The sequence below is a fragment of the Crocodylus siamensis genome, chromosome 5 (assembly GCF_052110815.1).
Source record: "Crocodylus siamensis isolate JL-2025a chromosome 5, ASM5211081v1, whole genome shotgun sequence".
In the NCBI taxonomy this organism is placed as follows: Eukaryota; Metazoa; Chordata; order Crocodylia; family Crocodylidae; genus Crocodylus; species Crocodylus siamensis.
In genome coordinates, this window is record NC_143399.1 from 23,897,051 (window position 1) to 23,919,246 (window position 22,196).

Below are 22,196 nucleotides of genomic sequence, written 5' to 3' on the forward strand. Positions count from 1 at the left end.
CGATTAATTGAGTCTGCTCCAATGCACTGTAATCATAGCACATCGGAGCAGCCTCCCTGCATGTGTGTAGACTGCCATGCTTTTATTGGTGCCGGTAGCAGATGGCTTCAGTAACATTCAGTTTAGTTTGTGTAGCTCCTAATTTCTATATAGGGATATAGGACTCCAAAATATCAGGTCACATTAGAAAAGGGAGGCCACTAAGTTTTGTGGTATGCAGTTTGAGACTTTCTACGGGCTCTGTTAGAATGTTCGTCAGTTTAAAATCTTAGGTTCCCAAGATCACTAGAGAATATTTACATCATAATATTCTACTCAGAGAGGAGATTTTTTGGTGTTAATATATTCTTTTATAACTTGCTAACCCATATGTTTTATAATACTAATGTAGCAAAGGCGTATATTATTAGAACTTCATTATTTTTATTAAATGTAATAAATTACATTTGCTATGACCTTGTCTTAATTACAGTTGAACTACAGTGGTCCAAGTATGTTAACAGAGTAAAATGGATGCATTTTACAAGAAATGATCAGAAGCTATACTGCAGTCCGGTAAAGACGATATTTTGGGGGGTATGGTGCTTTCGTGGAGGACCCTTTTTCATTATAGATTGATTATAATTACATTATTGATTATGATTGGCTAGTTTAGACTCCTGTCTAATGACAGAAACACTGTACCAAGATGTGGATCTTGATTTTTGCTTTGAGCACAGTAAGGGTCAAGCTCAGTTTGCCTATTGGTGTACTTATTTTGTCAACTGAGAACAATGTTTCTAGACCCTGAGGTTAGGGACAGACATTACACATAAACCTGCTTAAGTGATCAGAAACTGGTTTAAACCTGTAACAGAACCAGACGTTCAGTGTACATAAACTAGTTTGAAAATGGCTGAAACTGGTTTGAGATAAACCTGGTTGAATGTAGTATCAGACTTAGCTGATTTGGCTCAAATTGGTTTATGCAATGTCTTTCCCATATCCCTTGCTGGTTTAAGTTAAATCAGACTCCCCCAGCATCCTGGCATGCTGTCTGGGCTGGGTGGGACTCTCTGCTCCACAGCAGAACTGGCCTCTCCCCTCTGCCCCCTGGCTAGAGCTCAGCAGAGAGTACAGGTGTCTGCCTGGGTTCCCTCTGCTCTTCCCACCCCCGCCTCCCTGTTAAGCAGGATTTCTCCCATCCCTGCTGCCTTACACCTCGTGGCATTAGCTAGCAGACCATGTGCTGTGGCAGATGGGACAAAGTTAGAATCAACAGGCAGCTGGTGATGTCCCTCTGTTGTTTTCTTAATGGGGTGATAAACACTGAATGAATTCCCTGCTGGGCTGAGGGGAACTTGTCCCTAATCAGAGCATCCTGCTGGCTTAGCACTGTGGAAGGGAAGGGAGGACTGCTGTAGCATCCCCCAGCTTCTAGCGTGAGCCACCGCAGGCATGTGCCTGCATTTCTGGGTTGTCTGTGTGGTTACAAACTGATTCAGCCCATCCAGATTAGACTAACCTGCAAAGATTGAATCAATTCAGCTGTAGGAATTTTGAATGTCTGTCCCAGCCTCAGAGTTTAGCTCAAAGTATTGCCAGTCTCATTGTATCTCTTCATCAATGGAGAGAATGATAATCTAGAAGGCAGAATATGTTCAGAGTTAAATTCACTTCTTTGTTTTGCATCTTTCAGTGCAGAATAAAAGTAGCAAGGTTGTAGTATGGCTAGAATTTCCAGTGCCAGAGATGCTGTGTATTTGTTCCATTTTCAAATACGGGTTTTGATTTCCTTTGTGTCCTCTATCCTGCTTTTTCAGCACTCTTGAGATCATTGCTGAAAAGCATGCTCCACTTACCTGCTTTCATGATGCATGAACCAAAGCTGGAAATGAGGTGGGAAGTGATGCTGTGGGTGCCCCACTGGATGCTCCTGCCGTATACTCTCAGGCATACATGAGCTGTGGAAAAGGGGTCTGTGAAGCCAGCTTTTTGGTCTATTTTTGGATTTGGTGTGGGAAGAACAGGAGTAGGCAGGGCAGGGCCATGCTTATTTGTTACGATGTCTGGCACACTAAGGAAGCAGTATAGAATTTCTTTCTGTGGTTCTCACCCCAGGGTCAAGATTGAAATCTGTACATAAGCAAGGCTGAACTCAGCATTCTGGCACAGGGTTTGGTTTTATTGGTAACCTGTTTTTAATATGTTATCTTACATCATTGCAACTTTTATTATAACCCATGCAGTGATCCCCTAATATACCATTTCCTGGAGACTGTATCTGCTAGAAAAAGTCTTCTTACTTTAAAACATAAGAACAGGAAAAGGACCATTAATAATATGCCCTGAAGAACATAGCACTTTCACAGATCATAATTTTAATGGAGTCAAAGAGTTTGGACAGACAAAACAATTATGTTCATTGAAAAGGGCCGCACCCAGATTTACTGCAGTTCAGAGGAATCCTCTATCTGCTCCATGTAAGCTAAATTGCAATATTTTACTACTTGTTTCATTAGCAGTAAGTCAGCTCATTTTAGCTCCTTTTATGGCAGGATTGGAGCAGATAGATGGAATGGTTAGACTGGATTAGCTAATATATGCTTCTGAGCAGCAAGTACTTCCCTTTTGTCTATCCATGCCCAGGCGTTTGACAGAAATGCATCTGCCTGTGTTTGACAGAAATGCATCGACACAGGCCAAGTATATCTGTAGAACCTCTCCATTCATCCTTTAATGTTCATGTAAACTTTCTGTCCAGTCTGTTCTTTCACATATCTTTGACTTGTGCTAGATTGTGCCTTTTGGGCACAGTTAATGGTAGGGGTCTGCGCTACTTGAGGGAGAATGTGGGGAAGCTTTCTACCTTGAAAAAGCAGAATGTCTCTCAAAGCTTATTGGTGTGCAGGGTAAATTTGCTTATGACGATGTATAGGGTCTTTCCTGTTGTGTGGGGATAAATCTGTTCCTAGATTCTTCTGTGTACCATCTGATACTTTATCTTTGTTTGTCTTTGGCTTAATTCACAGTCAGTTTTGTTTCATCACAGACTGCTAGCACATCTCACTCCATTTAAAAAACAAAACACAACAATTTAATTAGTTGTAAAACAGATGTGATGTTACAGGCTTTTTAAACATCAAATTTGTTTCTAAAATATTGACTTGTTCAAAAAAGCTTGATAGATGAGAATTACAACTGAGAAGTAATTATGTAAAGGATAGTAATCTTCAAAATCAAGGTGGAATTTTCAGAGCAGTTCAGGGGATTTAGTGTTCTAGCTTCAGTTGATTTTAAAGGTAAAGTGGCTAAATACCGTAGAGAGTAGTTGGAAATTGCAAACTAAGTGCTTGTTTTCAAGTATCTAGTTTTGTTGCATAATTTTTTTTAAAAAAGGTTCTGCTAATAGTTTGTGCTGCCCATTCATACATTATTATTGCATTTACTTGAATGTAAGATGACCCTGACTATAAAAGAACCCCCAGTAATTAGATCCTATTCTATTCCATTCTCTATATGGACAATTTATAAATGTGTCAAAATTTTCCAGGTATATAAACTGATTATTGGAGGTTTCCCTTGAATTTCTTAACCCTCCTACTGCTACATCAGGGAAAATAAATCTGGGGGTTGAATGGCCTCCTTGCCCTTTGCCCCTTACCACCTTCTTCTTCTCCTTACTATCAGACCCTGCTCTTCCTAACCACGTGGAAGAGAGGGATAACATTTGCATATAGGCAAATTAAAGGTACCCATAGACTTAGTTCATTTGAGGCATTTTGCCTTTTTTGAAACCGCTGCAAGTTTTAGCAAAGGTACTCCAGAAATACATTTTTAAACAGATTTTTTGTATCTACTTAATTTTTTTATTAATATATTTTGTGTTCTAGGTCATGTCAGTTCCAACTGACCAGAACTCAATTGTTCCAAAAGCTATATCGACTGAGCAGGCAGAACTCAGTCATTCTAAACACTGTATGGTGCTATAGCCAGAGATCATCCTTCATCCCACGCTTTCACCCTGGGATTTCAGATGCTCCCAAATCCATTGGCAGGCATCCTATGTGCAGCCCAAGCCCAGAGGTCTGGGGATTTGGATGCCTCTACTTGATAGAGGCCAAAACACTTGATCTGAGCCAAAAGGCTGAGAGGTGATCTTGTACCTACTTAAATACAGTGCAATCATACATAGCTTATATTAGTCCAAAGTCAAAAGGCTCATGATTTACTATATAGTTATTTGGGCTGGGGCCCAGCAGAGTCATCAGCGTTTCAAGCCATGGTGCCCCCCAGCTTAGTGCTGCTCAGTATGTGTATGTATCCCAGATACCCCCCTTCCAAAGGCTCCATGTGCAAATTTGCAGCCCCCTCAAAGTCATGACTGGAATTAGGTGTTCTTATCATGAGTCCTGGGATCCTCCAAAGATGTATATGGAGATGAGGTGTGGGGCAACCTGGTTTGGCTTCACCTCATGGAGGGCAGGGCCACATTAATCATGTGCAACAGGCTGAGAGAGGGGGCAACAGAGGGATTCTAGGTGAACTGTTTGGGGTGGCATTTGATGATGTTTTCCAGACATTTAAGGCTGGTGAAGAAGTATGAATAATTGGAAATAGGAAAGAAAGGTGCACCTCAGCTATGGTTTCAAGTGGGAGGATCTCAGCTACACGCTTACTTTATGGAAATGGGAGACTCCTCCCTAGCTTGCTTCTGTGGCCTTTGGTAAAGGGCAAGTTAGACTTGGGGGCATCTGAAGCCCAAGCCTCTGGGCACATAGGATGCTGCCAATGGATTTGGGAGTATCTGAAGCCCCAGGCTGAAATGTCTGGGGTGGAGGATACTTGCTGTTTGTAGTGTCACGTATGGTGTTTGAACGATTGAGTGTTGCTCAGTTGAAAGGATTTGGAACTGCCAGCTAATTTGAATACAAAAAAATTTTCTGCCCCCAAAAAGTTCCCATATGGGTCATATGTTTTATAGTCATGCTCAGCGTTTACTGCATTTGATCAGCTTCATAGCTGGTTTCCATTACTGAGCACATGTTGCTTTTGGCAGCAGTTTAATGATAGACAGTGTATTTAATGAGGTTTCTGTGTGTACATTTGTAAGGTGAGGGGCTTTCCCCGACATACTGACTGGGGGTGGGGTAGAAGGGCAACACCTCACTTTGTATTTGAGTAAATATGGTATTTCTAGCCTATATTAAGTAACATTTTTCAAAATGTTACCTGCTTCTCTTAGGAGGCCTAAGTAATTTAAGATTTTTTTTTGGTAATAACTTTTATCAGACCAACTGTAGAGTTGGGAGAGATTTTAGACAAGCAAAAAGTACCCTACTTCAAACATAGGGAAGAAATAAGGGGCTGGAGCTTGTAGAGCTACTTATATTTAAAGTTTCCTGATGCTCCCCAATATAATACCTTTTTGCTTACAACTTTGCCAAACATTAACTCTTTGGGCTGAAATGATTTGGCTCAGTATGAATTGTTCGGAATTTTTTTAACAAAAACATTCAGCTGCCTCTGAAAATGATCTAAGGGAAAATATGCTGCTTGTCAATGTTGTTGAAATTCTGCCAACCTTTTCTTTGGAAAACTCTAGTGCTGCCATGTTTTGGTGCAGGGACTTGAAATTTGGCACTGCAAAAATCTGCCCAAATTTGGCCAAGCCTACAAGCCTTTGAAAAATCAGTTTTCAAAATTAATTCTTGCTAGTTTTTAATTACAATCTCTGCATCTCCCTGAGCAAGCTCAAATACTTTTAGCACTGCCCAGACTGCATGTACATTAACAGAGAGAAGATGAGCAGTAGGGCTGTGTGATGCTTCAGGTGCTTATTCAATTCAGAAGAGATTTGCCCTGATTCAGCAGCTGAATCTCTGAATCTGAATTGAATCAGGAGATGAATAAAGAGGTCCAAATTGATTCAAAGCTCTCCAGATTGATTTGGAAAAGATTTGGAGTGTTTCAGGGATTTGGGCAGTTGCCGCTTGCTGCTGCAGGGAGCTGGATCCAGATCCAGACGCTGTGCCAGTAAGTAGGGGGTGTGGTGGGGTGCTGGAGGAGGGACGAGGGGACCATGGGGTGACCCCCACCAGGCCCCATCCCCTGCCTGCTCCCTTAGACCCCCTGAGAGCCCTCTGACCCCCACCTGCTCTCCCAGTCCCTCTGTAGTTCCCCGCCCAGCCTCAGCTACTGGTTCTTCATAAAATTTTAAAAAAAAAAATCCCCCACTCATTGGCTGCTTCAGGGCTTCTAGGGACTCATGGCAGAGGCCCCCATTCAGTATGGGGCAGTGGGGAGCAGTGGAGATTGCCCCCCCTGCCTAGCAGCAGCTGGTGAGTGCTGGGCTTTTTTTTTTTTTTTTTTAAAGAGCCAGGAGGCTGGGGCTGGGTAGGGCAGCCATTGACAGAGCAGGGAGAGGGGGTGGGGGATGGGGCATGTTTGATTTGGAGATTTGGCTGATTTGGTGGAGGCCAAATCTCCAAAATAAGAAATGCAAGGTTCTCCACCTTGGGAGGAAAAATCTGCAGCATGCTTATAGTCATGGCAGTGCTACACTGGTTAGCACTACAGATGAAAGGGACTTGGGGGTCATGATTGACCACAAGATGAGCATGAGCCTTCAGTGTGATGCTGTGGCTAGTAAAGTGAGCAAAATGTTGGCTTGCATCCACAGATGCTTCTCAAGCAAATCCCGGGATGTCATTCTCCTGTTGTGCTCAGCCTTGGTGATGCCACAGCTGGAGTACTGCGTCCAGTTTTGGGCTCCACAATTCAAAAAGGATGTGGAGAAGCTTGAGAGAGTGCAGAGGAGAGCCACGCGCATGATCAGGGGTCAGGAAAACAGACCTTATGATGAGAGGCTGAGAGCCATGGGACTCTTTAGCCTGGAAAAGCACAGGCTCAGGGATGTTCTGGTGGCCACCCATAAATTTATCAGGGGTGCTCATCAGGATCTGGGGGAATGTCTGTTCACCAGAGCACCCCAAGGGATGACAAGTTTGAACGGTCACAAACTCTGCCGTGACCGATTCAGGCTGGACATAAGAAAGAACTTCTTTACTGTTTGAGCCCCCAAGGTTTGGAATAGACTGCTGCCGGAGGTGGTTCAAGTACCCACTCTGAACGCCTTCAAGACACATTTGGATGCTTATCTTGCTAGGATCCTATGATCGTTGCTGACTTCCTGCCCCTGGGGCAGGGGGCTGAACTCGATGTCAATGATCCTCTGAGGTCCCTTCTAGCCCAAATGTCTATGAAATCTCTTTGGGACAGTGATTCGAATCACTGAATCGAATCACTGTCTCCTGAATTGGCCGAATCTGAATCCAAAGTGAATGCTAGCCACTTTGCACAGGCCTAATGACCTAATGCTTAAGGGAAGTATTTGGGGTGAAGTCAGTATTGGGCTGTAATGGCTTCTATCAGCCATTCTGAACAGGTATGAAAACACTGAAAATGAGAGTAACATAACCTATTTCTGGGTTTTCCATAACTTCCTGCTGTCACATAGAAGTGTAGAAAAATAGAGGTCTAATTTATCAGGGAAAAATTTGATTATAGGGAAGCTTGGGACAAGGAGATGAGGCATAGGGAATAGTAGGACTGGAGGAAGGTAGGGAAATGGGTAGGGACCACAGGTGGAGACTGGGAATGTTTGGGAAAAGAGACTGGATCTGGGAGCTAGGGTTGAAATGATGTAGATGGAAAGAGGGAGCCAGGATGGAGAGGAAACCAATTGTATTAGGACCTTGGCAGAGAGAGTGAGGCTGACGTGGAAAGGAAACTGAGATGGGGAGAAGGATGTGGGATGACGGGAAGACATATTTGACAGGGAGGTAGAGTGCAGGGTGTAAGGAGCACAGCAGAGACCTTGGCATAAGCACTTCCATTTTGTATGCATCCGCTACTAATATCAAGATCAGAATTGTAAGTTGTTGCTGTTAATGTGCATTTAATTAATAGAAGTTCTGGCTTAAGCTGCAGAAGTGTGATTAGAACAGAAGGCCCTAAAAGCCTGTTTCCAGCCAAGCATAACATAAACCTTTGCAAACAATTAGCTTGGTAAAGGAAAGAAAGCAATTAACATGTCCATTTCAACCAGATCAGATTAAAATGAGCATAAGGTCTTAAATTAGATAATCCAAATGTATTATATTGTAGTTTATACATGTTAGTAGGAATAACTCATGTAACCAAATGTATTAGATGTTGTAAAAGCTGTAAAAAAAAAAAAAAAAAAAGACCAGCCTTGTCAATGAACACCATTATGTTAACCAAAACAAACTGGTGGCACTTAACTTTCCATTCAGATGCAGGAAAAATATAAGAAACCTTTTTCGTCCAGAAGTATATCTTTTGCAAGATCATGGAGTACTGGTTCAGTTCAGTTCCCTAAAGTTTCCATGAAACAGAAATTTGAATATCTCCAATCAAAGTGCAGATAAATGCATGTAGTTGTAAACTCTGAGGAGCTTGGGGAAAAATGGACCTAAATTGTTGTGGGACTGAACAACTAATGAGCAAAAGAGCTCCCAGGCATGAGTTTGTTTTTCTGCATTTCCATTGCTTGATCCAAATTCTAGTTAAACTTTTGTTTAGCTTTCCAATAAAGTGATTCCCTTGAGAAGAGACAGGTTTGGGCTCTCTTTATTCCAAGGCCCCATCTGACAAAATAATCTCTCCTTTGTCCCAGTTTGGTGATAGAAGGTTTCTTTCACAGGAGAGACCTGAGAGTTGCTGATAAAGAGACTAAGAAAAAGAGTCACCTGGCAGGATGTGTAGAAATTTTGATTGAATGAGAAACCAGGGAAGAGAGCACAGGTACTGACTCTGTGGGTGCTCTGGGGCTCCAACACCCACTAAAAACTTTAGTGGTGCTCAGCACCCATGAGCCAGGTCCATGGCTGCTTGCAGATGTTAAAAAACACAACACAAAACAAAACAAAACAACCCCCCCTGTGCTTTACCAGAAGAAGCAGCATGTTACTTCAACCTGGCTCTGCAGCATCTGTAAAAATCAGGCGCTTCAGCGGGGCTTTTTGGCACTTTTAGCTAAAGCTGATTCAACAATTAGATACAAGTGCCAAAAAAGTCCCAGTAAAGTGCCTGATCTTTACAAATGCTGCAGAGCTGGGTTGAAATAACATGCTGGCTCTTCTGGGCATGCATGGGGCTTGGCATGGGAACACACTTAGTTTAAAATAAAGCACTGTGTTTTGGGATTTTTTTTTTTTTTTTTACATCTGCAAGCACTCACCAGAAAAAAACAAAAGTTGGTGCCTGTGGATGAGACCCAATGTGGATGGGATACATGAGTAGATGCAGCACCTAGAGGCCAGGTTGGAGAGGGAGTTAGGGAAGAAAATGAACTGGCTGGACAAGAAGACTGGAAGCAAAAATTTTGAGAAGAAAGGAGGAGTAAGCATAAGAAGTCTGGCAGGTCTTGTCTGACCAACCTCATTTCTTTCTATAATTGGGTGACTCATCACCTGGACAAGAGAAAAGTGGTTGACTCGACTTCCAGAAAGCCTTTGACCTGGTATCCCATGAGGTACTGATCAGAAAACTGGAGGATATTGGGCTCAGCTGTGAGACTGAAAACTGGTTGTGGGGTAGGACACAGAGAGTCCAAATGAATGGATTGGTGTCATCCTGGTGAGATGTAGGCAGCAGTGTACCCCAGGGGTTGGTACTTGGCCCTATGCTGTTCAATAACTTCATCAACGACCTGGATGAGGGGGTGAAAAGCCCACTGGCCAAGTTCACGGATGACACCAAGATATGGGGTTGTGCAGACACACCTGCAGATACAAGCAGACCTAGACAGGCTGACATGTTGGGCAGAACGGAATCAGATGAGGTTCAATGTAGAGAAATGCAAAGTGCTGCATCTGGAAAGGAAGAACCCCCAGCACACCTACAGGATGGGTATCGGTAACCTGACCAGCACTACATATGAAAGGGATCTGGGTGTAACAATAGACCCCAGCATGAATATGAGCCAGCAATGAATTGAAGTAGCCACTAGAGCCAATAAAACTCTGGCATGCATCAATCAATGCATTTCCAGTAAATCCAAAGAAGTGATTCTCCCACTTTACTCAACATTGGTGTGGCCACAGCTGCAGTATTGCGTCCAGTTCTGGGCTCCACACTTCAACAAGGGTGTGTTATAACTCGAGAGGGTCCAGAGAAAGGCCACTTGCCTGATCAGGGACTTTCATGGGAAGCCATATGAGGAGAGGCTGAGGGGACTCCTCAGCCTAAAGAAAAGAAGGCTGAGAGGGGACCTGATTGTGGCTTACCGTTATATCACAGGCATACATCAGAGGCTATGTGAACAACTGTTCACCAGGGTGCCCTGGGGGGAAAACTAGAAACAAGTGCCACAAACTCCTGGAAGATCGTTTCAGGCTGAACATTAGAAAAAACATCTTTACAACTAGGGTGCTCAGACTATGTATGGAACAAGATGAGGTGGTGCAATCATGTACCCTAGAAATCTTCAAGAGAAGACTGTACGGTCACCTGGCTGGGGCCATCTGACCCCAGATGTCTTTCCTGCATATGTAGGGGGCTGGACCCGATGATCCTTCAGGGTCCCTTCTAGCCATATCATTCTATCAGTTGTTAAACAGATTGGGATTGGATTTGAGAAGGCAGAGGCTCCAAGACTGGAACAAACTGGGTGAGGAGCATGGGGATGAGATGAGAAATAAGCATGGGTGACTGCTGCTTCCTGAGCCGGGGGGGCATGTGCCCCCCCCACTGGCTAGTCAGTGGCCAGGGGTAACTAACCACCTGGGACATGGAACAGGAGGTGGATGTCATCTACTTAGATTTCAGCAAGGCCTTTGTTACTGTTTCCCATGAAATCCTCTCAGTTAAGTTGGAGAGTACTGGCCTAGACCAAGTTACTGTGAGGTGGATTGGGAACTAGCTCAGTGGCTGATCCTAACTAGTCATAATTGAAGGGGTGGTTTCATCCTGGAAAGGGTGGTGTACCCCAGGGGTCAGTGCTCGGGCCTGTGTTCTTTAACAACTTTATTAATGACCTGGATGAGGAAGTGAAAAGTGCAATGATTAAGTTTGCGGAAGATACTGAGCTGTGGGGACAAGTGGACACATCAGAGGACAGGTCAAGGATTCAGGAAGAGCTTGACAGGCTGGTCCCATGGGCTGAGCAAAACAATACGAGGTTCAACAGGGACATCTGGGCAGGAAGAACCCTCACCACATCTATACAATGGGTGGTGCTCTACTGGATGGCACTTCATCCAAAAGGGACCGGGGGGCGGGGTCAATTGACCAGAGGATGAATATGAGCCACCAGTGTGACAAAGTCACCAAAAGAGCAAATAGAACTCTGCCATGCATCAGCAGATGTGTCACCAACAGATCCAGAGAGGTGCTCCTTCCCCTCTATTTGGAGCTGATGAGGCCACAGCTGGAGTACTGTGTCCAGTTCTAGGCACTGCACTTCAAGGATGTGGACAAGCTTAAAAGGGAGCATCCACATTATCAAGGGCCTGGGGGACAGGTCCTATGAGGAGAGACTTTGAGACCTGGGTTTGTTCAGCCTGAGCAAAAGAAGGCTGAGAGGTGATTTGATAGCTGCCTACAAATATGTCAAGGGAGAACACCAGGTTCTAGGAAAACTTTTCAGAAACCTCCCCTCACCTCCCTCTCCTAGGAAGACATGGACCAATGGACACAAGCTAGTCAAGGAAAAGTTTCAGTTGGATATAAGGAAAAACTTCTTTTTCATATGAGTAACTAGAATCTGGAACACACTTCCAGCAGGGGTGATGCAGTCACCATCTCTGGTGGTCTTAAAGAGGAGGCTGGACAAATACCTTGTTGAGCTTGTCTGAGCCCAATTACCTCCTGCCCAGGGCAGGAGACTGGACTTAACAATTTTACAGGTCCCTGTTGGGGAACAGGGCCCCAAGGTCACGGTGGGCCGAACGGTTTCGGTACGGAACAGGCGGGATTAGCGGCAAGGAGTCTGAGCAGTACACGGACTCGGGCAGTTTCAAAACAGATGGATTTTATTTTACTTACGCTTCTGGAGTGTAGGCAGAGAAGCTCGCTTTGGTTACAGTTAGATAATGAACGACAAAGGGGTCTGTTGGCCCACGGAGTTCTCGAGCTGAGCCCTTGCTTTTTAGCCGAAGCTAGGTGCGGCTGCCCAACTCGATAGTCCCAGGGCTGGTCAACAGCTCATTAATCGGGAGATGAACAGCAAACTGCAACGTGAAGAACGGTGTGACGCCAGTCCAAAGTGGATGAAACGGGTGGTTGTTAAGATGCCAAAGTCGATGTGGAGGCCGGAGTTACTATGTTGTAGCCAGTGGTCGAGATGCGGGATCGTGGTCGAGGTCGAAGCCGGAAATTAGTTCATTAGCCAGAGATCAATACGGAATAATCAGATCAAGATGAATTGAATAAATCGCAAAATCGTAGCTGTGAGGAGACCAGTGGGCCCAAAGCCCTCCTCAGGAGCAGTCCCTGCAGCCGCAGCCCCTGCTCTCAGGATCAGTTCGATCTCTCCCTGTGAGACGGTCTCTGCTAAGGCAGTATCTGTTGAACAGGTCAAGCGTGGTCTCCCCCCTGAGGAGCAGTCCCTGCGAATAGCAGCCTCTGCTCTCAGGAGACCAGTGGGCTTAAAGCCCTCCTGAGGAGCAGTCCCTGTCAGGCCAGCCTCTGCTTTCAGGATGAATCTTCCCTGTCAGCACTGCTGACAGAACCAAAAACTCTCTCTCGCTCTCCCTTTCGCTAACCCCCTTGGGAGGGGCCCCCAAGTCTTTTTTATGACAACTGGGTAGCCAATCAGGTTGTCTTCTCTAAAGAAATTTCTAGTCCGATTACGTCAAGCAGTCTGTAGACTAAGCATGCGTCTGGTCAGATTACGTCATCTGCTGAGCAGAACTGAGCATGCGTGTTGTTACAAAACTAGGTCAGCTGTGACTGACAAGCCACTAGGTCGTATAGGGGGCACATGCTGGGCACGCTGTGGAATTTTCCACAGGCCTCGTCTGCTTGTCTGCGCATGATCAAACTTAACTCTTGTGTTACCAGCATACACTTAAAATTTGGTCCGGACAGTCCCTTCCAGTCCTTTCTGTGATTCTATGATTAGTGGCTGCCTGGAGTTTAAATGACTTACCCAGCCTCCCATGGAGGTACATGATGGAGGCAAGGAAATACAGTATAACCTCATAAATCTGACACTTCCAGAATTCTCAAAAATCTGGTACTGCGGGCAGGTGGCATTGGCCGCTCCTGGGGCTGCAGCAGAGAGCAAAGTGGAGGAAATGGTAAGTGGGTTGGGGGGAGTGGGATGGGCGGGGCATGGCTCTTGCTGCTACTCATGGGAGGGCTGTGGGCTGGGGGTCTGCACTGGGCTGTTCTCAGGAGGTGTGTGCCCCGGATCTGCGTGCCGGATGAGAGCAGGCTGCCACCTGCCTCGAGCACTGGGAAGAGCCTGGTGCTGCTGGTGGACCCAGCCTGCAGTGACATCCTGCTCTTATCGCACATGCAGATCTGGGGGCACACGGGAAGAGCCCAGTGGAGCCTCCCAGCCTGCAACTGTCTTGGGGTGCATGTAGCAGCAAGAGCTGTGCCCTGTGCCCCGCACCCACTTACAGTTCCCTCCACGTTGCTCCCTGCTGCAGCCTCAGAAGCGGCTGATGCCACCTGCCTGCAGCTGCTGGGCTGTGCTGCACCTCTCCCCTCTCTCCTTCCCTAGCCCCAGCCTCACTCATTCAAAAATCCAGAATTTTCAAATTTCTGGCAGGTGCTAGGTCCCAAGCATGCTGGATTTATTAGCTTCTGTAATCTATTTCTTTAGGATAGCCTTCAGCTGCCTGCAGCATAAGACTATCCTTGCTCTTTCAGCAATTCCTTTCCTCATCACTACACATGTTCCACTTAGCAGCAGATCAAGGGAGGGGGTCCAGCACTCTTCTCCATTATGCAACTCTGATTCAAACCCAGAGCAAGTTCATCCTATGCCTGATGGAGGGAGGGTATTCCCTATAGAAAATATAATATGTAATAACATGATTAGAGGCTGTATCTTAATACATATACTTATGAGAGCTGTATTCAGCTTAAAGACTATCATACTGTATATGCTTAACAGCTAAATTGAGGTTAAACACACAATCTTGATTCTAGAAGTGTTTTTTTAGCAAATAGTTTTAAAACTTCACAAATTTGGATCAAATTTGGCCAGTAGTTTCAGCTGAAAAAACCAAAAAAGACCTTTTGAAATGTTTATATTCTTCAGTTTGAAATGATCTTCTGATGTAAATATATTTCCAGAATTTAATAATGAAAAAAATAGAAAGCAAACAATTTAGATTTAGAAAAAAATAAATATTTTAGTTGACTTGGTTTTTTAAATAGCTTTCTTGTTTCTGTTTTCTCAAGGAGAGAAATTTTATTTTTGGTTAACCTGAAATTATTATTTTTTTGCTTACCTTTGGCTCTGAGCTCTGTTTAATTTTGGCACTTCCTAACTTGAGTATTTGATTTCATTACTTTAATAATATTTTCTTAGGGTACTGTTTTGTGTGTAATGTTCAGTTTAATTCTCTATTGTTGCTAGACTTAAAGTTTAATTTTATTTAATGTACAGTGTTATATATACACACACACATTAGGTTTGGAGTCATAACCTCTTAAATTCTGTCCCTCCCCCAGCTGTAAATAAAAGAAAACTCCTACTAAAATTGGCTGTTTAGTGAGGAGGTACTAATGAAATAAGAGCTTTCAAGCAAAGACACACACAATACATGATTGGCCTGGCTTGGGAAAAAACAAGGTAAGTCATAGGGTGACTGTACATGTGCAGGGATGCTACTCTGACAGCATGTTGGAGCAGACTTGAATAATTGAGTTGACTGGAGCATGTTCATTACTGTGTTCCAGCAGCCTCCGTGTCTTGTGTATTCAGTGTCTCCATGCTTCAAAATGGTGGTGGGGGTGCTTTAATTGGGGGTTGGGGTCCCCACAGCCATTTTGAAATGTGGGACACTGAATACACAAGATGCTGCTTGGAGCCACTCTAAGGCCTCCCCAGTATGTGTAAAGATGCTCAAATTTCCTAGTTTGGGGTCAAATCCAAAGTCAGTTTGTTATATCAAAAAAACCAAAACAAATAATGGACCTAAATCTCACAGCTTCCCCCAAACTTTCCGACCTTCTACAAGGATAACAATTTTTATAATGCATGGAAGACGCTCATTAGAAATTCTAGGCAGTCATTTGTACATTCAAAACAAATAAACCTTGGAGTTACAATTATTGCTTTTCTATTTGCTTCCAGTGAATATAAACAGTTTTAAATTACCCTGAGATGTTAAGCTTCACAGTTATGTATTATATACCTTTTCACTAAGCCCATCTCTGTGTTAACATTCAGTGTGCTATTAGATCACTTATTAGCAACAGATACAATTAAGTTATTACATTTCTTGCCAGCACCCTGGTTTGTTTGCATCTAAGTAGGTAAAAGAAGTTTATTAAAGAAAAACCCTGCAGCTGGATCTGTTCTACAGCAAGTCTTTGATAATGTTTTTGTTGTTTCTCTATCTGATGTAGTAGTATGTTGTTTGGAAGAGGTTTGTCTTCCTTTGTGTTGGAAAGCACATACCATATACTGGGCACTACTTCAGTGTAAATAATAACGTAAGTGTTTTTGATCAAATATCTGAAAAAATTCAGCCTGAGGCAGGTACAAAAGTTGGAAAATGTTGGCTCCAAAGGTTCAAGATGCAAGCAATTGCAAATTCAAGTGTTATGGAAAGTGTTAGGCAAATGAAATATAGGAGGGGGTGGTTTTGTGGTAAAAGCAATGGAATGTTCTAAGGAGATCAGGGGGTATGTGCTGGACCTGACGCACATCTCCTATCTGGCCCTGTGCAAGGCATGTAGTCTCTCTCTGCTTCAGCTCCCTGTGTATAACATAGAGGTAATAGCATTTCCTTTCATCATTTACTTATTTAAATAGTAAACTCATCAAGACAGGGATGGTCTGGAGCCTCAAGGCCCTGCTAAAACACAAAGAATAAATTCTAGGACAACTAAGATGTGTTCTGCTGGTAGTGTAAACATAACATTTATATCCTATTATAAGCCAATTTCCTATATTTTCAAGGCATATAGATTTAAAAAATCAAACTAAAGATATATCATTGCAAAAATACCCACATTTTTTTAAATATGCACCAAGACTAAATAAAGTCTAACCAGTATTGTGACCATATAGAAGAAATTATTTGGATTCCTTTGAAATACACAGACCCATTATTTTAATGGTGTTTTGTTTTGCAAGTAACAAATATATTATGCATAATTAAACTGCTATTATGAAATCCTTGTGACTGATTTTACTTTAGAAGGTCATTTCTTCAGAACACCAGACAATATATTACTTTCATAATTAAAATATGATTATGTACAGTCAAAGACTGGGCAGAAAGCCATTGGGAGCTTTTTAATGGCTTTTAATTATGTTTTTAACATCAGCAAGTTATCTAGTTATCTTATTCTATTGTTATTAATAGGAACTAAAAGCCATTACACAAAAATGAAGCAATAAAACTGAAATTGAAATAATTCACGAAGCTGTAAAATCCAAAGAGTTATTTTGCTGTGATTTTTCTCAAAATTAGAAGAATTAGGTGGGTTCAAGTCACCTCTTTCTGCCAGAGAATCAGGTTTTTTAGCACAGTGATCCATTTCAAAATCAGCATCTGTGACATATTAAGTAAATATTGATCCATATTTTGCCAGTTCTAGACTTATGCTGCCCAGTTCTGATCTCAATGACACCATTGCAAATCAGGAGCATGTTGATTTTAATTTTATACTGACATAAAAAATAGTTTCATAGTTTCATAGTTTCTAGGGTCGGAAGGGACCTGAGCAGATCATCTAGTCCGACCCCCTGCCATGGCAGGAAAGAGTACTGGGGTCAAATGACCCCAGCAAGATGTTCATCTAACCTCCTCTTAAACACCCCCAGGGTGCACCACTTCTTTTGGAAGCTGGTTCCAGACCCTAGCCACCCTGACTGTGAAGTAGCGCCTCCTGATATCTAACCTAAACCTACCCTCTGCCAGCTTGTGACCGTTATTCCTGGTCACTCCTGGCGGTGCAAGATCAGATGTGCCTTAAGCATTGCATGTTACCAGTTACTAATTAATATTTTCTACATAATACATGAACATTAATTGCTTGTTTAATCGATGTAAAAGTCCTTACTTGGAGGAATGATGTGGGTGTTAATAAAGATGGAAAAAATGACTGCAATAATGAAGATGAATGTTGAAATAATAGTGAGAGTTCAGATGAGTGTTGGCTATCAGGACCAAAAGAGAAAGCTAGGTAAACTGGCAAGTTTTACCCATATTCTAGATATAAAAGACATGGAGAACGTAAGTCAGAGATGACTAGCAAACTCTAGGCCTGAGTAACCAAGAGACTGATGGTAAACAGCGAAGAAGAATGAGGAGACTGTAGTAGGTGTTAGAAGACAGACTGGAAATTTAGTCCTGGACATGTTACATTAAAGTTGGCAATGAGCCATCCAGGAGGACATGTTAACAAGACCAGGCTGAGATTGAGGGAGGCAAATAACCATTAGTGAGAGAAAGCAAGCTATTCACTGTGTAACAGGGGGCCTTCTCAGGGCCGATTTAACTGTGGCCCGCCCACCTGTTTCTGGGCTAACCGCCCACCTTCTCATCTGCCACACCTTGTTGTTAATTAGTTAAGTGATGTAATTAAGCAGGAGACTGCCCATTTCCTGCCCCAATGCTAGGGGGTGCTATCTGCATCTCCATTCCTCCCTTACACTGCAGCCCAAGCCTTGCAGACTCCAGGCCCTTAAAGTGGCAGGCACAAACAGTGCCCTGCCACACACTGTTCTATTTAAGAGTTCAAACCGTGAAAGATGAGATTCCCATGAGTAAGAAGAAAGGGCCAAGGATGGAGCTTTGTGGGACACCTACAATAGAACAAGGAGGAATAGCTATTGAAATAGGTATGTAGGGAAACATCAGGAAGGTAAGATAAAAGGGGGGACAAAATCATGAGGAGAAAAGAATGACAAAGAAAAAGGGCTTAATTGAAATAATCAGATGCAGCAGAGAAGTTAAGAAAGAAAAGGATGGAGTACAGGCTCTGAGATTTGGCTGGAATGAGAGATCCAGCTGAAGCCAAGAAATAAAGTCATGTTAGAAATAGGCAAGACATGAGTGACTGGTGCCTCCTGAATCTGTGAGGGCACCTGCAGAAGCTGCTGACCATGTCAGGGGGGCATCAGCCCTACTGACAGCAGTGTTGGCCATTGGGGGGGCACTGGCCCTGTTGGGGGGGCACATGCAGCCCCGTGCACCCCATACCAGTCGCATATGGGGCAAGATGAATTCAAAGTGAAAAAAAATAAATGGTGCATTTAGTGAATTTGGACACAAAGTGAAGAGAGTGGGCAATAGCTGGCAGGTGTGGCTAAGGCTGATTTTTATGAGATGAGAGGCCAGTGTCTTGCATTCATTAGAAGAAGATGATGTGGGAGCATGTGAGAGTGGGATCTCCAGGAGTTTTATTTAGGAAGCATGCAGAACAGTGTCTCCCATATTTAAACTGTGTAATCTAATTGAAATAGTGGCACAGTTGTCCCAGTGGTTGCAGGAGACTGAGACTTGGAGCCCTCTTATTTTAAAACAGAAATGTTGGCTGAACATTTTCCAGAGAGACCTTTTGCCAAAATTGACCGGGTGGATTGGCTAATCTTATGGATATGACATAAGCTCATTTTTCTTCCTCCAGAATTTTAGCTGGAGGTGCTTGCTTTGTGATTTGTGGTGCAGTGTGGGATTTTCAAGAATGATGGAGAGCCTGCTGGTAGCATGAGGATCAGATACTTTAATTGACATGACTTTTGGGTCTGCGTGAAACTTTGGTCCCTGATTTGCTTCAGTGGAGATTTGGCCCAATTTGGTGGCTGAATCTCTGAATCCAGATCAAATCAGGAAACCCTTTAATCTCTCTGAATCAAACTGGAACCCTCCGAATTGATTCAGAGGGAGTTGGAAAGATTTGGAGATTCAGATATAGGCACAGCTTTAAATGTTTTTCTACATACCTCAAGGTACCAAGTGGCTCATGAATGCTGTGATGGTGAGGTGAATGGAGCATCCCACAGGAGCATGGGGGCGGGGGGCTACCCAGCGTGTTCAGCAGCAGACCCGGAAGTGGACCAGAAGTCCTTCAGAGGGTCCTCCGGGAAGTGTGTGAGGGACTCTCCTGCACCACCCTGGTTCGGTGACTGGTATCTCCTGTGTCTTGGGGGGCACCCAGGGTCCCCCCGTGGCCAGTTGCTGAGCTGGAAGACTGTGGGGGGGCCCCCCAGCACACTCCCCAAAAGATCCGGAAGTGGACCAGAAGTATTTCTGATCCACTTCCGGGTTCGCCACCGAGCACACGGGGCCTCCCCCCGCAACTCCTGTAGGATGTTCCATCTGCCCAGCATCACAACAATCATGAGCCACACCTGGTAACTCGAGGTATGTAGAAAAAACATTTAAAGCTGTCTCTATGGCCAAATTGCCTATTCTCCAAATCAGCATTGAATCTTCAGATTCGGATTTGGCTGAATCGAATCGGGGACAGTGATCCCAATCAACGAATTGAATCACTGTCCCCAATTCATGCCAAATCTGAATAAAGTACAGCCTGTTTTGCACACCCCTAATCATTTTTACTACAAAAACTTTTAAAAAATATTTTGCTTTTTAATTATTTATAGACTTCTCACTGCATTTGGATGGGCCTTTGCTATTGGCTTGAAAAGCTAATAAAGACATCATATGAATTGCATAATGTATGACATGTACTTTTAGGATGAACTGTGTCCAGTATTCACAATGAGATCAGAGGCCATGGAAAAAAAAAATCACTTCTTCCTCCTGTTTCTTTTTCTGTTTCTTCATGAATTCCAAATCTTGTTTACTTGAATATTCCTAAAGTTTCCGAAATCTGGAATGTGAATCTGGACCCAGTTTTAAATAATTTATAATTTGCATGAAAATTATATAAAATTCATGATTTGGGTTGGTTACAACACAGGAATGCCAGGAGTCTTGTAATTTTTAAACTCTTGCTCTGAAATGTTATATTTGTACCCTAAAATCAAGACAAATGCCACACCACCATCTGCACTGGAAACTGACTTGCGTGTACCCTTCTACAGTTAGACAGCCATATTTTACACACCTTTAATAAAATCCTTGGAATCACATTTTTGTGAGCTTTTGAAGGTCTGCTACAAACTTGTTAAAAGTTATTTACAGCTGTTGAACACATGGTTTGTAAACGTGCTATTTTTCTTTGGATAGTTACTTTCTTTAAATATTTTAAGGAGTGAGTCAATTCAGTGATTTTTCTTTTTAGTGAATCACTGGGGCTTGATTTTCTGCAAAATCCAGGAAACTTGAAGTCTGCAGTTTTTTTTTTGACTGGCAGTCAATCATAGGCTTTAACTTCCACTTCACCCACCGAGATCATGCTCAATGGAAAGTCATAACGTGTAATGGATCTTCAATAGCTTACGGAAAAATCAGTTTGTAATCAGTCCAGTTTCTAGAGGACTGATATTCACAACACTGATCAGTATCTTACAATTACCTTTCAAAAATAAGTGATGTGGCTTTGCAGCTGTAGAAAAGACATTGCTATTCTTTCTTTTTGAAATAAAGTAACCTGGGCTACTCACCCAGAAAAGGTGCAAGCGTAAAAAATTCCACCTGAGAAGCGGCATAAATTTTAATACTTTGATAGCACATATGCAGAGAAGAATTTGGAAGAGTTGGACTTGGATTCATTGCCTTACCCTTAATTTTTCCATAGAAGCATGCTACTTGTTTATGGAGCCTTTAAATCCTTTAAACAGGAGAAGAAACATTTGGGTTGAAATGTCAGGTTTATTTATAGTGATGTAATTTAATTAAAAAAAAAAAAGGATGCATTTTCTGGCTCTGGCTGGGAAGTAAAGACAAAATGGAGTAAAAGATGCAATTGAATAAATGGCATTTGTCAAGTAGGCAGAAATTTCTTCTCCTGGCAACGCAGGCTATCCTAGGAGAAGATGACATTGAGAAAGAGCTAGAAATTTCCAGCACAAAGTTTCCTGGCTGGCATCCAGCCAGAAACAGCAGCAAGGAAGCATGGCAAAACAGTAATTTTTAGAGGCCAAACTGAGTTGACATTTAAAAGACTTTAAAAAGTTAGTAAGAACTAAGATGAAGTAACTTCTGTAGTGGTAATATTTTGCCTAGTATCAGGGGTTTAAAGGAAACTTTAGTTTCTCTCATGAAACCAACTCAAAGTGAAGCAGGGGAAGCAAATAAACATTGAATTTTATCTCACTGCCTATCAGTGTCTAACCTTTTCTTGGCTCACAAATCACATATTAATTTCAAATGCAAGCCACAACAAGAGATTCTATGGTGAAGTCTGTACTATATTCAAATTTAGTCAGATTTAGGAGGTAAAATAAGAAAATTCTAGGAGTAATCTATTGTTGCCAGAGATTGTTTCTCTCCCACTGGTTCCTAGAGGGGCCCAAGGTGATGGGACTTTATGGGGACTGACAAAAACAAAGTGCTATAAAGAACACTTGAAGAACAGCTAGTTAACTCCAGTACTGCTGAGATGCTTAAGCCAGCAGAAACCCAGTTCTGGTTTTTGGTTTGTTTGCATTGATTCATTGGGCCCCCTGTCATATTTAGTATTTTTTCTTAAAGCTGAAGGTGCTGGAGTCATGGGGATCATGTGATTAATTTCAACATATATTTTAAAAGTAAGTTTCTAGCTTATCTTGCTATAGAGAAAAGCCTAGAAACAACTTAGGCAGACAAGGTTCTTTGGATAGATGTTATATATTTATTAACCAGCTAAAAAGTTGGAAAAAATTGTTCCTTGCAAAGCTTTGGGCACAAATGCCTTTCTTCAGGCATAGGGAAAGTTTGCTAGTGTTTGTGTGCTTGCCTGGGTAGAAAGCACACAAACACCAACAGACTTTCCCTATGCCTGAAGAAGGGTGTTCGTGCCTAAAAGCTTGCAAAGAACAATTTTCCCAACTATTTAGCTAGTCTAATGAAAAATATCACATCTACCAAAATAACCTTGTTTGC